Below are 12500 nucleotides of genomic sequence, written 5' to 3' on the forward strand. Positions count from 1 at the left end.
ATTCAAAGGTGAGGTGTTTATTGTGTTCCAAGGAGTTGGGGTATAATAACAACACCTCATCCATGCTAAGGCATTACCGTGCCTTGCATGAGAATAAGGAGGAAACTAGAGCTTCATCTAGCCAAGGTAAGTCATAACAATATTGTAAACACACTATCACACATTTTCCATGTTTACTTTTGTTTATTGTGCACATAAAGACAAGTAACACTGTATTTACTGTCTTTTAAACAGCCACCAGAAAACAGGAGCTGGATGAAGCCCTTGTCTCCATGATAGTGAAGGACACACAGCCCTTCAGTATTGTGGAAGATGTTGGATTCAGGGCATTTGTGTCCAAAATGGATCCCAATTATGTTCTCCCTACAAGGCAGGTATGTATGGGTGCATGAATGAAACAAATGATTACTTTATTGTATGTCTCACAATTCAAACAAATTCAGCATTGTATTTGTTTTCCTTCAGGCTCTGAAGGCCATGGTGGAGGCCAAGTACGAGTCGGCAAAGGAGAAGGCTAAGGCTACAGTTGAAAAGGTGGCTGCTGTTAGCCTTACTTCTGACATGTGGACATCCATCAACATGGATGCCTACCTGGCTGTAACGTGCCATTTTGTGGGTGAGAAAACCAGGCTCAGCTCAGTGCTGTTGGGAGTGCAGGCATTCCCCCAATCACACACTGCTGAAAATATAGCTCGTGTGAAAGCCTCCCTGATGGAGGAATGGGGAATCACTAATAAGGTGACATGTATGGTCACTGATGGTGCTCCCAATATGGTTGCATGTGTGAGAGAGCTGAAGCTTCGGCACCATATTTGCATTGCACACACACTGAATCTGATAGTGAAGAAGGCACTTGACCAGAACCCTGTGCTCTCTGGCATCCGGGCCAAAGCAAGGAAGCTGGTTGGCTTCTTTAGAAGCAGCACCACTGCTAAGGTATGGTCATTCCCTTTATTCCAATTTATGTTAACACTAAGTTTGTCTGTGTTCCTGCTGCAGTGATTTAATGGCCTACTCATCTGTATTTTTACTCATCAATAAAGTCGTCTGTCTGTCTGTCTGTCTGTATCTTTAAAGGAGAAGCTTACACAAGTGCAGCTTCATCTGGGGATGGCGAAAATGAAGCTCATGCAAGAAGTGGAGACCAGATGGAACAGCACATACTTGATGCTGCAACGTTTGGTGGAGCTACGGGAGCCAGTCGGAGCAGCGTTAGCTGGGCTACATCATGACACGCCCATGATCACTTCAGATGAGTTCAACACTATTGGAGGGTGCCTTTCTTTGCTGTCTCCCTTTTATGATGCCACTGTAGAGCTGTCAGCCGAGGAAAATGTGTCTGCCTCCAAAGTAGTCCCCCTTATGAAAATGCTGGAGCAAAACCTTCAGGAGGAAGTAGCAAAGCCGGCACCTGCAGTGGCATTGGAAATGGGAGACCAGCTCGTCAGGCAACTACGGGAGAAACTTTATATTTTGCAGTCGATGAGCATCATGTCCCTTGCTACACTCCTGGACCCCCGATTTAAAGTGATTGGATTTTTCAGTCAAACTAAAGCCACCGAAGCTATAAAGCGACTGACCTCAGAGTGTGCTACCATTGTAAGGGCACAACAAAGAAGAGAGGAAATCCCCCAGGCTTCTACCTCTCATGATGTCACTGGAGGCAATCTATTATATTATTTTGACATCAGTTATTCCTATGACAACACTTACTAACATGATTTGTGGTTTCCTCTTAGGTAGCAAACTGTGGCATCATTTAGACACCAGCGTCATGGAGGCAAGGAGGTCTCAGAATGTCACTGCAGATGCCACTGTGGAGGTCCAGCGGTACCTTTCTGAGCCAAATATAGGAAGACTGGAAAACCCTCTGGAGTACTGGGAGAGGCAAAAACTGCTCTACCCAAACTTATACAAACTTGCACTTGCCTTTTTGTGCACGCCGGCATCTTCTGTGCCATGTGAAAGGGTATTCTCGAAGGCCGGAGAGGTTGTGTCAAAGAAAAGAAATCGTTTAAAACCAACAACTGTTGAAAAATTACTGTTTCTGAATAAAAATGATTGACATTTCCCCTGTCCTATACATCACTGTCCACGTTACACAAGCAGAATCTGTGCCCTTTTCCTAGTTCCACAAGCACTTTCACTGTCCTCTGCCTGATTACGCCCATGCCATTTTCAAAAAAACATTGCACAACCTGCCATATTATGATATTAACATTTTGGGAAGATTTACACACACACACAGAATACATTCAAGAAATTTATTAAGCACATATGTACAGAAATTATTTGGTCATACATTTCGTTTTTTGTAATTCATAGTTATTTCTAACAGACATAAAAATCAATGCATCACACATTATGTGGTTCAGAAACAGCTGCCTGTGATTATACACTTGGCCAGTAGGTGGTTTCGTGTGCACATGAAGCTTCGAGAGATGAACCCTTTCTCGAACCAATTGGCTCAAGTGGTTCAATGCCTCATGAGGCTTCATCTCACCATCACTACTTACAAGAAACATGGGCTTGCAATGACGTTGACGCACGGGCACGGGCACAGGCACACGTTAACGTCCTTCTAGTTCCAGCCTTGCTTTGGTTTTCACAGAAAAAAGACAATGGTGCACCGTTCCTGGTGGCACTGCAATGCCAGGTCAATGCAAGGAGTGAAGAGAGCAAGCCCCAGTTTTCACCTCCCAATGCTCAAAAATGCATTTAATATTTAATCCCCATATAGAGGACATATCAGATATTAAACTGATAAGAACAGATACTACACTTGATCTTAGCCAAAAGGCCGAGAAGCGATGGCCCACAAGTGTCTGGGGCCAACTCAAGATCTTGGCACACAAGTTACTTGTTGTGGTGCCATGTTTTTTAAGTGCGCATAACAAAGGCTGCTGCTGATCACCTCCGCCCCAAGGTGATCTAAGTGCACCTCTGAGCCTTGACGGACAGCTGCTTGACATTTGACACACTCAAAGGGCGCGGCCATACAGCAAAGCCCACCAAAAACAACTTAAACTCTTGAACGTTCGAAAGGCTGACCTTTGAGCTCCTCCACGAGCAGGGGGCCTTGCCTAGTCTATAAAAGGAGTCTGTGTCCCCAGCCCCTCGGCTTACGGCCATACCACCCTGAGCACGCCCGATCTCGTCTGATCTCGGAAGCTAAGCAGGGTCGGGCCTGGTTAGTACTTGGATGGGAGACCGCCTGGGAATACCAGGTGCTGTAAGCTTTTACACGGCTGCTTCCTTACAAGAAACATGGGCTTGCAATGACGTTGACGCACGGGCACGGGCACAGGCACACGTTAACGTCCTTCTAGTTCCAGCCTTGCTTTGGTTTTCACAGAAAAAAGACAATGGTGCACCGTTCCTGGTGGCACTGCAATGCCAGGTCAATGCAAGGAGTGAAGAGAGCAAGCCCCAGTTTTCACCTCCCAATGCTCAAAAATGCATTTAATATTTAATCCCCATATAGAGGACATATCAGATATTAAACTGATAAGAACAGATACTACACTTGATCTTAGCCAAAAGGCTGAGAAGCGATGGCCCACAAGTGTCTGGGGCCAACTCAAGATCTTGGCACACAAGTTACTTGTTGTGGTGCCATGTTTTTTAAGTGCGCATAACAAAGGCTGCTGCTGATCACCTCCGCCCCAAGGTGATCTAAGTGCACCTCTGAGCCTTGACGGACAGCTGCTTGACATTTGACACACTCAAAGGGCGCGGCCATACAGCAAAGCCCACCAAAAACAACTTAAACTCTTGAACGTTCGAAAGGCTGACCTTTGAGCTCCTCCACGAGCAGGGGGCCTTGCCTAGTCTATAAAAGGAGTCTGTGTCCCCAGCCCCTCGGCTTACGGCCATACCACCCTGAGCACGCCCACTAGCGAACCAGGAAGTGTATGCTACAAACATTTCGAGCACACGGCTCCTTTCCTCAGCCTGTTTTCTCCCCCTTTTTCTCCTCCTATCTGCACTTCTTTTCCCTTTTCTCGTCTTGTGCTACTTCAGTTTATTGGTTTTGTTCATTTAAAGGACTGGTTTTCCCCCCCGACAGTGTTTTCCACACTGTGCGGGGGCGTCTTTTGTTGGACTTTTTTTTTCTCATCATGGATGGACCTCAGAACAACGACCTCACCAAGCAAAGAATCATGGCAAAAGAGATAAAGAACACGGAGAATGGAGACAGAGAAAAGAATGATGGAACTCAAAGGAAGTATGAGAAGGAGCTGACTTTGCAAATAGAATTGACGGGAGCAGAAAAAGTCACAATAATGGAATTATTGAAATGTGTGCGTGGACTGTGTGGAGGTTTAATTGCCTGCCGCTGCATTGGAATGGACAAATATGAAATAACAATGACAAACGCTGTTGGGAAAAGCAGATTGCTGGATGGATTCAAAATCGGCACAACCATAGTTATGGCAAAAGAACTAAACAATGATGAGCTGGTGGCCTCCTTTCTCACTCTGCCCGCGTATATCTCAGACCAGGAAATACTCGACAAGCTGCATGGCTGGGGAGTTTCTGCAATCTCTCCAATCAAAAGAAGAATGTGGCCCGGCACTAACATCGCAGATGGGACAAGGTATGTGAAAGTCAAATTTAATCAGACAGTACAATCCCTGCCTTACTCTGCTAGATTCAATACTGCCACTGGTCCTGAATATTTCAGAGTGTTACATGATCGCCAAGTGAAAGTGTGTCGTATGTGCCTACAGCCTGGACACATTCTTAGAGAGTGTCCTGAGTTTTGTTGCCACAAATGTGGAGTCCAGGGGCACTATGCAAGAGAGTGCCATAAAGCTATGAAAAGGTGTGAGCTGTGCCATAACAATATGGAAAATTTGTATTGTATTTGTAATGAAAGTGAACCGGAGAGCATAGCAGAGTCGGATTTGGAGAAGGAGCAGACCGAGGGAAGCACTGAGGACAGTGCAGGGGAGGAGGAGGCAGAGATGGCGCCTGCGGAGGTACACACAGAGCGGGGTGCAGAGAAAGGGCCCCCGGCCCAGCTGCCCAGTGTGGAAAAAACAACCACTAATGTGGGAACCTCAGAATCACAAGGCTCAACCAGAGAAAGAAAAAAAAGTAGCTGGAGCTGATGAGCTCCAAGCCAGGGGCACGAGGAGCACCCCAACCGCAGAATCTGCGCCACTCAGTCCTCCCCACCCTGAAAAAGAGCCAACAATTTCTCCTTCACCAAGTGCTGACTCTGATTTGGAGATGGACCTCTCGTTAGTGTCCCTGGCAAGAAAACGACAAAATGCAGACAAATCCGGTAAAACAAATAGAAAAAAGCAAAATGGAAAAAAATTAGTGCGATGTTTAACGCCACAATATTACAGCTCACCCTTCTCATGGCCCTGCTTCTCTCACTGCATGCCCGTGGGCTCTGCAGCAGAGAAAAACGACACAAAGTCATCAATACCACCAAATGTGACATCTTGCTGCTACAAGAAACAAAATGGTCCTCATCTCCTGGGACCATGATAAGAGGGTTATGGGAAGGGGATGTATTTTTCTCAAATGCAGATCGAGCAATGTGTGGGGTGGCAACGCTGATCAAAAACAATGTCTTTGATAAGGTAATAGAAATATATAAATGCTCACGAGGTAGATTATTGATAGTCGATTCATGGAAAAATAATATTTATATCAGAATCATCAATATATATGCTCCTAACACTGAGAGTGAGAGAAAGGTGTTTTTCAAAGAGCTAAAGAAATGGGTAAACAACAACTCCATCATCACTGGGGACTTCAATGTTCCCCTCACCAAATTTGACATATCTAGCAATAATCTCTTTAAAGATGATGTGAGCAGGCGATCCTTGTTCGAAATCATAAAACAATACGACCTGGTCAACTTATGGCGAATTATGAATCCAAATAAAACTCAGTTCTCCAGACATCAGGTGGTACAAAATACTCTCAAACAATCCCGTATTGATTATGCGTTGGTGGCAAGCTCTATTGTACAAAATGTGAACTCAATAGAATATGTCCTCAACACATGGAGCAATCACTCCCTGATAAAATTGTCATTATTTCCATCAACAGCACAAACAAATGGTGGGGTATGGTGTTTTAACAACAGCTTACTAAAAGATCAACAGTTCATTGACAAAGTGAACCGTCTTATTCGCAATGTGGCAAACGAAATGAATTGGGTTGAAGACTTATTTAGTTGGTGGGAAAGAGTGAAAGAACGAATTAAAAAAGCATGTATAAATTATAGCAAACATAAGAGCTGGCTGGAGAAAAAAAATGAAAAAGAGCTAAGAGTAAAATTAGAACACGAACTCCAAAAAATAGCCAATGAACCTAACGGAGACCTGACAAATTATATTTATTTAAGAGACAAGTTAGCGCTCTCCAAAAAGAAGGAATGCATGGGGGCAATAATTAGAAGCAGAGTGCAAAATTTTGTGGAGGGGGAAAAATGTTCAGCTTTTTTCCCCGGCTTAGAAAAGCGAAAACAAAATAAAGCATTCATAAAAGAGCTGAAAGACAGCAAGGGCAACATGATCATACAAACTGACAAAATAATATCCACAATACAAGATTCTTCCAGCAGCTATATACAAATCAAAATATAAATCAAAACACAATTACAAGTGTGGTGAAGGTCATTCAGAACCAAATCTCAACGGAGGACAGAATATGGTGTGATCAGCTTATTAGCATGGCAGAGATTGAAGCAGCCATCAAGGGCTTACAAAAAACAAGAGTCCAGGCGTAGATGGTTTAACAACTGAATTTTATCTATTTTTCAAAGAAAGTTTAACACCAATTTTATTTCGAATTTTTGAGGAAGTTGAGAAGAAAGGTGAAGCTCCTGAGACCCTTACACTTGGTTTAATTACTTTGGCATACAAAAACCGAGGAGACAGAACTATCATTAACAACTACAGACCCATAAGCCTTCTGAATACTGACTACAAAATTTTCCCAAAGGTTCTAGCAAACAGACTCAAAGAAATTATCCCAAACATAGTGCATCAGTCACAGGCATATAGCATTCCCGGACGAGATATTTCAGATTCCATTTTATCCATAAAAGAAACTATCTATCAGATGTCACAAACTGGTGGCATCTATCTAGGAGTAGATTTTGAAAAGGCGTTCGATAGAGTTGAACACAACTTTTTATGGGCTGTTTTAACACAATTCGGTTTTGGTCACAATTTCATTAAAAAAATTCAATCTCTTTACAATAATGCACACAGTCGCATAAAAGTAAATGGTCTCCAAACCCCAAAAATAGCAATTCAAAGATCAATTAGGCAGGGATGTCCCCTCTCCTCTCTGCTCTACAGCCTGGTGGCCGAGCCCCTAGCTCTATTAATAAATCAGAACATTAACATTCAGGGCATACTGGCAGATAATGGCACTTCCTGCAAAATGATTGCCTATGCCGATGACACAAACATCATGGTCAAAGATGAAAAAAGTCTAAAACTAGCTTTGAATCTTGTACATATTTACTGCTCAGCCTCCTGTGCCAAAATCAATGAAAACAAATCAACTATAATGTACTGTGGCAATGGGGCAAGGTCACCAGGCAGACGGGCGTTCATAGAGGAAAAGGCCAGTGTAAGGGTCTTAGGAGTGCATATTGGCCAGGATCAAAAGGCCGCCAGAGATAACACCTGGAAAGAGGTGCTAAATAAAATGAACAACACCTTGGGGTTGTGGAAAATGCGGAAGCTGACCCTGAAGGGTAGGGTGGTCATGCTCAACTCCCTGATACTCTCCAAAGTGAATCATGTGCTACAAGTCTATGATCTCCCAAAACAAACTCATGCAGAAATAAATCAGGTGATATCCACTTTTCTGTGGGGAAGCCGCCGCAACATGATAAAACACAGAACAACAATCGATACATACATAAACGGTGGGCTTAGGCTAATTGACATAAATACAAAGAAACACTCATTCAGAATCAAAATCATCAAAAAGCTGTTGGACGATAAAACTGACCTTTTTTGGAAACATCAACTGCTTGACACCATTAAAACATGTGGAAACAGTGGCATTTACAATCTCTGTCAGATCCCACTAAAATCACAAGCTACACACATCTCACAGTTCACACAAGAGATCTTTGAGGCATGGGAGTTGGCCAGACCCCACCTGGTAACTATAGTACAAAACAAACACCAGCTGCTGCAGCTCCCCGTTTTCCACAACCCAGACATCACATATCTGGGCAGGCCCATCTCGGGCGGGTCAATGCCGCAAGCGGGTTTATACACATTAGGAGACTTCACAAACAATCAAGGCGAAATAGTAGTGGAAGAAATCTTGAATCGGCTCAGAGCCAAAAACATTTATTGCAAACGGTTTGCTGAATTCACATGTCAGAAAATTGAAACTGGAATTGCTGACCATCTAAAACAGGCTTTTTACAAGACCAGTGGTAGTAGGCAGAATGATTCCCTTGATTTTCGTCAAAGTGCTCAGCCCGATGCGAAAAGCATTAATCAATTAACTTCCAAGTATTGGTACAACACTTTGTTGGCAAACATAGTACAAAAACCGACATCAGAAACTCATTGGAAAGAACACTTCCCGTCAATTAATGTTTCCACCATGTGGAAAAACATAAATAGCCCCTATGCTCATCCTTTCGCCAACAACACCGATTTCAAAATCAGACACCGAAGAATTTTCTCGGGCATCATTCTGCACCAAATGAACAGTGCTATCTATGAGAGGGTTTGTACTGTCTGTAATAAAAATGACGAAACACTTGAACATATCTTTCTCACCTGTCCCATCTGCGAGGTCTTCAACACCCGGGTCCAGAACCTCCTCACCGACCACTGCAAGCTCAGCAGCAAAGACATTACAGACTGGGAGTGGACTTGGCTTTTTGGACTCTCACACAAGAAAGAAGGTATAAACACAACCCTGATTAACATTCTACTATCCATAGCCCGACACACCATCTTCATTGCCAGGAACTACGCACTCTATGAGGATGTACAAATAAACAGATGGCTCTTCTTCACAAGCATGGTCAAAAGTCATCTCAGACTGCTCAAGGATGCCTACAAGGCAACATTCCAGGAAACTTTTCTCACCAACAACTCCTTATACGAGCTGGATCAGAGGGAAGAACTGGTGTTTCATTTCTAAATGTTCTGGGGAGTACATTGCCGTGTTTTCATCTCTCAAGGATATCGTCATCAATAATACTGTTTATTTTGTAGAGATGGTTGTTTTTTTTTCTCATCTCCTCTTTTTTGCTTATTCAATCATTTCCATTTGTTTCCAATCAAGTATTCTCTTTGATGTTTTTGCTGTAAACCCTGTTTCCTCAAGTCTTATTGAGTATAATGTCCTATTGGCTAGGGTTTAAAAATGTTGTTCATTTTTGTTAATGAAAGTATTTTTGATAATAAAAAAAAAAAAAAAAAAAAGCAAGCCCGATCTCGTCTGATCTCGGAAGCTAAGCAGGGTCGGGCCTGGTTAGTACTTGGATGGGAGACCACCTGGGAATACCAGGTGCTGTAAGCTTTTACACTGCTGCTTCCTTACAAGAAACATGGGCTTGCAATTACGTTGACGCACACGTTAACGTCCTTCTAGTTTCAGCGTTGGATGTCGCACTGCAAGCATGTGAGAAGCTTGGAGATGGGGAGCAGCTTACCCATCTCGGTGTAGCTTCCTAATACTGGAATATAGTGTAGCAGGTAGTGGAGATAAAGGCTCAAGTGCAGTGTGTTCGAAAGGCTGACTTTTGAGCTCCTCCACGAGCAGGGGGCCTTGCCTAGTCTATAAAAGGAGTCTGTGTCCCCAGCCCGTCGGCTTACGGCCATACCAACCTGAGCACGCCCGATCTCGTCTGATCTCGGAAGCTAAGCAGGGTCGGGCCTGGTTAGTACTTGGATGGGAGACCGCCTGGGAATACCAGGTGCTGTAAGCTTTTACACTGCTGCTTCCTTACAAGAAACATGGGCTTGCAATTACGTTGACGCACGGGCACGGGCACAGGCACACGGAAACGTCCTTCTAGTTCCAGCCTTGCTTTGGTTTTCACAGAAAAAAGAGAATGGTGCACCGTTCCTGGTGGAACTGCAATGCCAGGTCAATGCAAGGAGTGAAGAGAGCAAGCCCCAGTTTTCACCTCCCAATGCTCAAAAATGCATTTAATATTTAATCCCCATATAGAGGACATTTCAGATATTAAACTGATAAGAACAGATACTACACTTGATCTTAGCCAAAAGGCCGAGAAGCGATGGCCCACAAGTGTCTGGGGCCAACTCAAGATCTTGGCGCACAAGTTACTTGTTGTGGTGCCATGTTTTTTAAGTGCGCATAACAAAGGCTGCTGCTGATCACCTCCGCCCCAAGGTGATCTAAGTGCACCTCTGAGCCTTGACGGACAGCTGCTTGACATTTGACACACTCAAAGGGCGCAGCCATACAGCAAAGCCCACCAAAAACAACTTAAACTCTTGAACGTTCGAAAGGCTGACTTTTGAGCTCCTCCACGAGCAGGGGGCCTTGCCTAGTCTATAAAAGGAGTCTGTGTCCCCAGCCCGTCGGCTTACGGCCATACCACCCTGAGCACGCCCGATCTCGTTTGATCTCGGAAGCTAAGCAGGGTCGGGCCTGGTTAGTACTTGGATGGGAGACCGCCTGGGAATACCAGGTGCTGTAAGCTTTTACACTGCTGCTTCCTTACAAGAAACATGGGCTTGCAATTACGTTGACACACGTTAACGTCCTTCTAGTTTCAGCCTTGGATGTCGCTCTGCAAGCATGTGAGAAGCTTGGAGATGGGGAGCAGCTTACCCATCTCGGTGTAGCTTCCTAATACTGGAATAGAGTGTAGCAGGTAGTGGAGATAAAGGCTCAAGTGCAGTGTGTTCGAAAGGCCGACTTTTGAGCTCCTCCACGAGCAGGGGGCCTTGCCTAGTCTATAAAAGGAGTCTGTGTCCCCAGCCCGTCGGCTTACGGCCATACCACCTTGAGCACGCCCGATCTCGTCTGATCTTGGAAGCTAAGCAGGGTCGGGCCTGGTTAGTACTTGGATGGGTGACCGCCTGGGAATACCAGGTGCTGTAAGCTTTTACACTGCTGCTTCCTTACAAGAAACATGGGCTTGCAATTACGTTGACGCACGGGCACACGTTAACGTCCTTCTAGTTTCAGCCTTGGATGTCGCACTGCAAGCATGTGAGAAGCTTGGAGATGGGGAGCAGCTTACCCATCTCGGTGTAGCTTCCTAATACTGGAATAGAGTGTAGCAGGTAGTGGAGATAAAGGCTCAAGTGCAGTGTGTTCGAAAGGCTGACTTTTGAGCTCCTCCACGAGCAGGGGGCCTTGCCTAGTCTATAGAAGGAGTCTGTGTCCCCGGCGCCTGGGCTTACGGCCATACCACCCTGAGCACGCCCGATCTCGTCTGATCTCGGAAGCTAAGCAGGGTCGGGCCTGGTTAGTACTTGGATGGGTGACCGCCTGGGAATACCAGGTGCTGTAAGCTTTTACACTGCTGCTTCCTTACAAGAAACATGGGCTTGCAATTACGTTGACGCACGGGCACACGTTAACGTCCTTCTAGTTTCAGCCTTGGATGTCGCTCTGCAAGCATGTGAGAAGCTTGGAGGTGGGGAGCAGCTTACCCATCTCGGTGTAGCTTCCTAATACTGGAATAGAGTGTAGCAGGTAGTGGAGATAAAGGCTCAAGTGCAGTGTGTTCGAAAGGCTGACTTTTGAGCTCCTCCACAAGCAGGGGGCCTTGCCTAGTCTATAAAAGGAGTCTGTGTCCCCAGCCCATCGGCTTACGGCCATACCACCCTGAGCAGGCCCGATCTCGTCAGATCTCGGAAGCTAAGCAGGGTCGGGCCTGGTTAGTACTTGGATGGGAGACCGCCTGGGAATACCAGGTGCTGTAAGCTTTTACACTGCTGCTTCCTTACAAGAAACATGGGCTTGCAATTACGTTGACGCACGGGCACACGTTAACGTCCTTCTTGTTTCAGCCTTGGATGTCGCTCTGCAAGCACGTGAGAAGCTTGGAGATGGGCAGCAGCTGACCCATCTCGGTGTAGCTTCCTAATACTGGAATATAGTGTAGCAGGTAGTGGAGATAAAGGCTCAAGTGCAGTGTGTACGAAAGGCTGACTTTTGAGCTCCTCCACGAGCTGGGGGCCTTGCCTAGTCTGTAAAAGGAGTCTGTGTCCCCAGCCTGTCGGCTTAAGGCCACACCACCCTGAGCACGCCCGATCTCGTCTGATCTCGGAAGCTAAGCAGGGTCGGGCCTGGTTAGTACTTGGATGGGAGACCGCCTGGCAATACCAGGTGCTGTAAGCTTTTACACTGCTGCTTCCTTACAAGAAACATGGGCTTGCAATTACGTTGACGCACGGGCACAGGCACAGGCACACGTTAACGCCCTTCTAGTTCCAGCCTTGCTTTGGTTTTCACAGAAAAAAGAGAATGGTGCACCGTTCCTGGTGGCACTGCAA

At 45.3% G+C, this 12500-nt stretch overlaps 11 non-coding genes across 11 annotated transcripts in view; 7 read left to right on the forward strand and 4 right to left on the reverse strand.

Annotated features, from left to right (window-relative positions):
* Window positions 1-2619: 2619 nt before the first annotated feature.
* LOC131442291 (U2 spliceosomal RNA) lies at window positions 2620-2812 on the reverse strand. Its single transcript, XR_009232867.1, has one exon. It is a non-coding gene; the product is annotated as a U2 spliceosomal RNA (small nuclear RNA).
* A 308-nt stretch (window positions 2813-3120) lies between these two features.
* LOC131477020 (5S ribosomal RNA) lies at window positions 3121-3239 on the forward strand. Its single transcript, XR_009243375.1, has one exon. It is a non-coding gene; the product is annotated as a 5S ribosomal RNA (ribosomal RNA).
* A 124-nt stretch (window positions 3240-3363) lies between these two features.
* LOC131442437 (U2 spliceosomal RNA) lies at window positions 3364-3556 on the reverse strand. The gene has a single exon (XR_009233011.1). It is a non-coding gene; the product is annotated as a U2 spliceosomal RNA (small nuclear RNA).
* A 6274-nt stretch (window positions 3557-9830) lies between these two features.
* On the forward strand, window positions 9831-9949 carry LOC131477665 (5S ribosomal RNA). The gene has a single exon (XR_009243990.1). It is a non-coding gene; the product is annotated as a 5S ribosomal RNA (ribosomal RNA).
* A 124-nt stretch (window positions 9950-10073) lies between these two features.
* On the reverse strand, window positions 10074-10266 carry LOC131442593 (U2 spliceosomal RNA). Its single transcript, XR_009233163.1, has one exon. It is a non-coding gene; the product is annotated as a U2 spliceosomal RNA (small nuclear RNA).
* A 308-nt stretch (window positions 10267-10574) lies between these two features.
* On the forward strand, window positions 10575-10693 carry LOC131477054 (5S ribosomal RNA). The gene has a single exon (XR_009243409.1). It is a non-coding gene; the product is annotated as a 5S ribosomal RNA (ribosomal RNA).
* A 288-nt stretch (window positions 10694-10981) lies between these two features.
* On the forward strand, window positions 10982-11100 carry LOC131477663 (5S ribosomal RNA). Its single transcript, XR_009243988.1, has one exon. It is a non-coding gene; the product is annotated as a 5S ribosomal RNA (ribosomal RNA).
* Window positions 11101-11396: 296 nt separating this feature from the next.
* On the forward strand, window positions 11397-11515 carry LOC131442912 (5S ribosomal RNA). Its single transcript, XR_009233454.1, has one exon. It is a non-coding gene; the product is annotated as a 5S ribosomal RNA (ribosomal RNA).
* A 296-nt stretch (window positions 11516-11811) lies between these two features.
* LOC131477834 (5S ribosomal RNA) lies at window positions 11812-11930 on the forward strand. Its single transcript, XR_009244154.1, has one exon. It is a non-coding gene; the product is annotated as a 5S ribosomal RNA (ribosomal RNA).
* Window positions 11931-12226: 296 nt separating this feature from the next.
* Window positions 12227-12345, forward strand: LOC131441396 (5S ribosomal RNA). The gene has a single exon (XR_009232062.1). It is a non-coding gene; the product is annotated as a 5S ribosomal RNA (ribosomal RNA).
* A 124-nt stretch (window positions 12346-12469) lies between these two features.
* The window catches only part of LOC131442744 (U2 spliceosomal RNA), a 193-nt gene continuing 162 nt past the window's right edge, over window positions 12470-12500 (reverse strand). The window contains exon 1 of the small nuclear RNA XR_009233307.1: window positions 12470-12500. This exon is cut by the window's right edge and continues 162 nt beyond it. This is a non-coding gene — a small nuclear RNA (U2 spliceosomal RNA).

Source organism: Solea solea, chromosome 16, assembly GCF_958295425.1.
Source record: "Solea solea chromosome 16, fSolSol10.1, whole genome shotgun sequence".
Classification (NCBI taxonomy): domain Eukaryota; kingdom Metazoa; phylum Chordata; class Actinopteri; order Pleuronectiformes; family Soleidae; genus Solea; species Solea solea.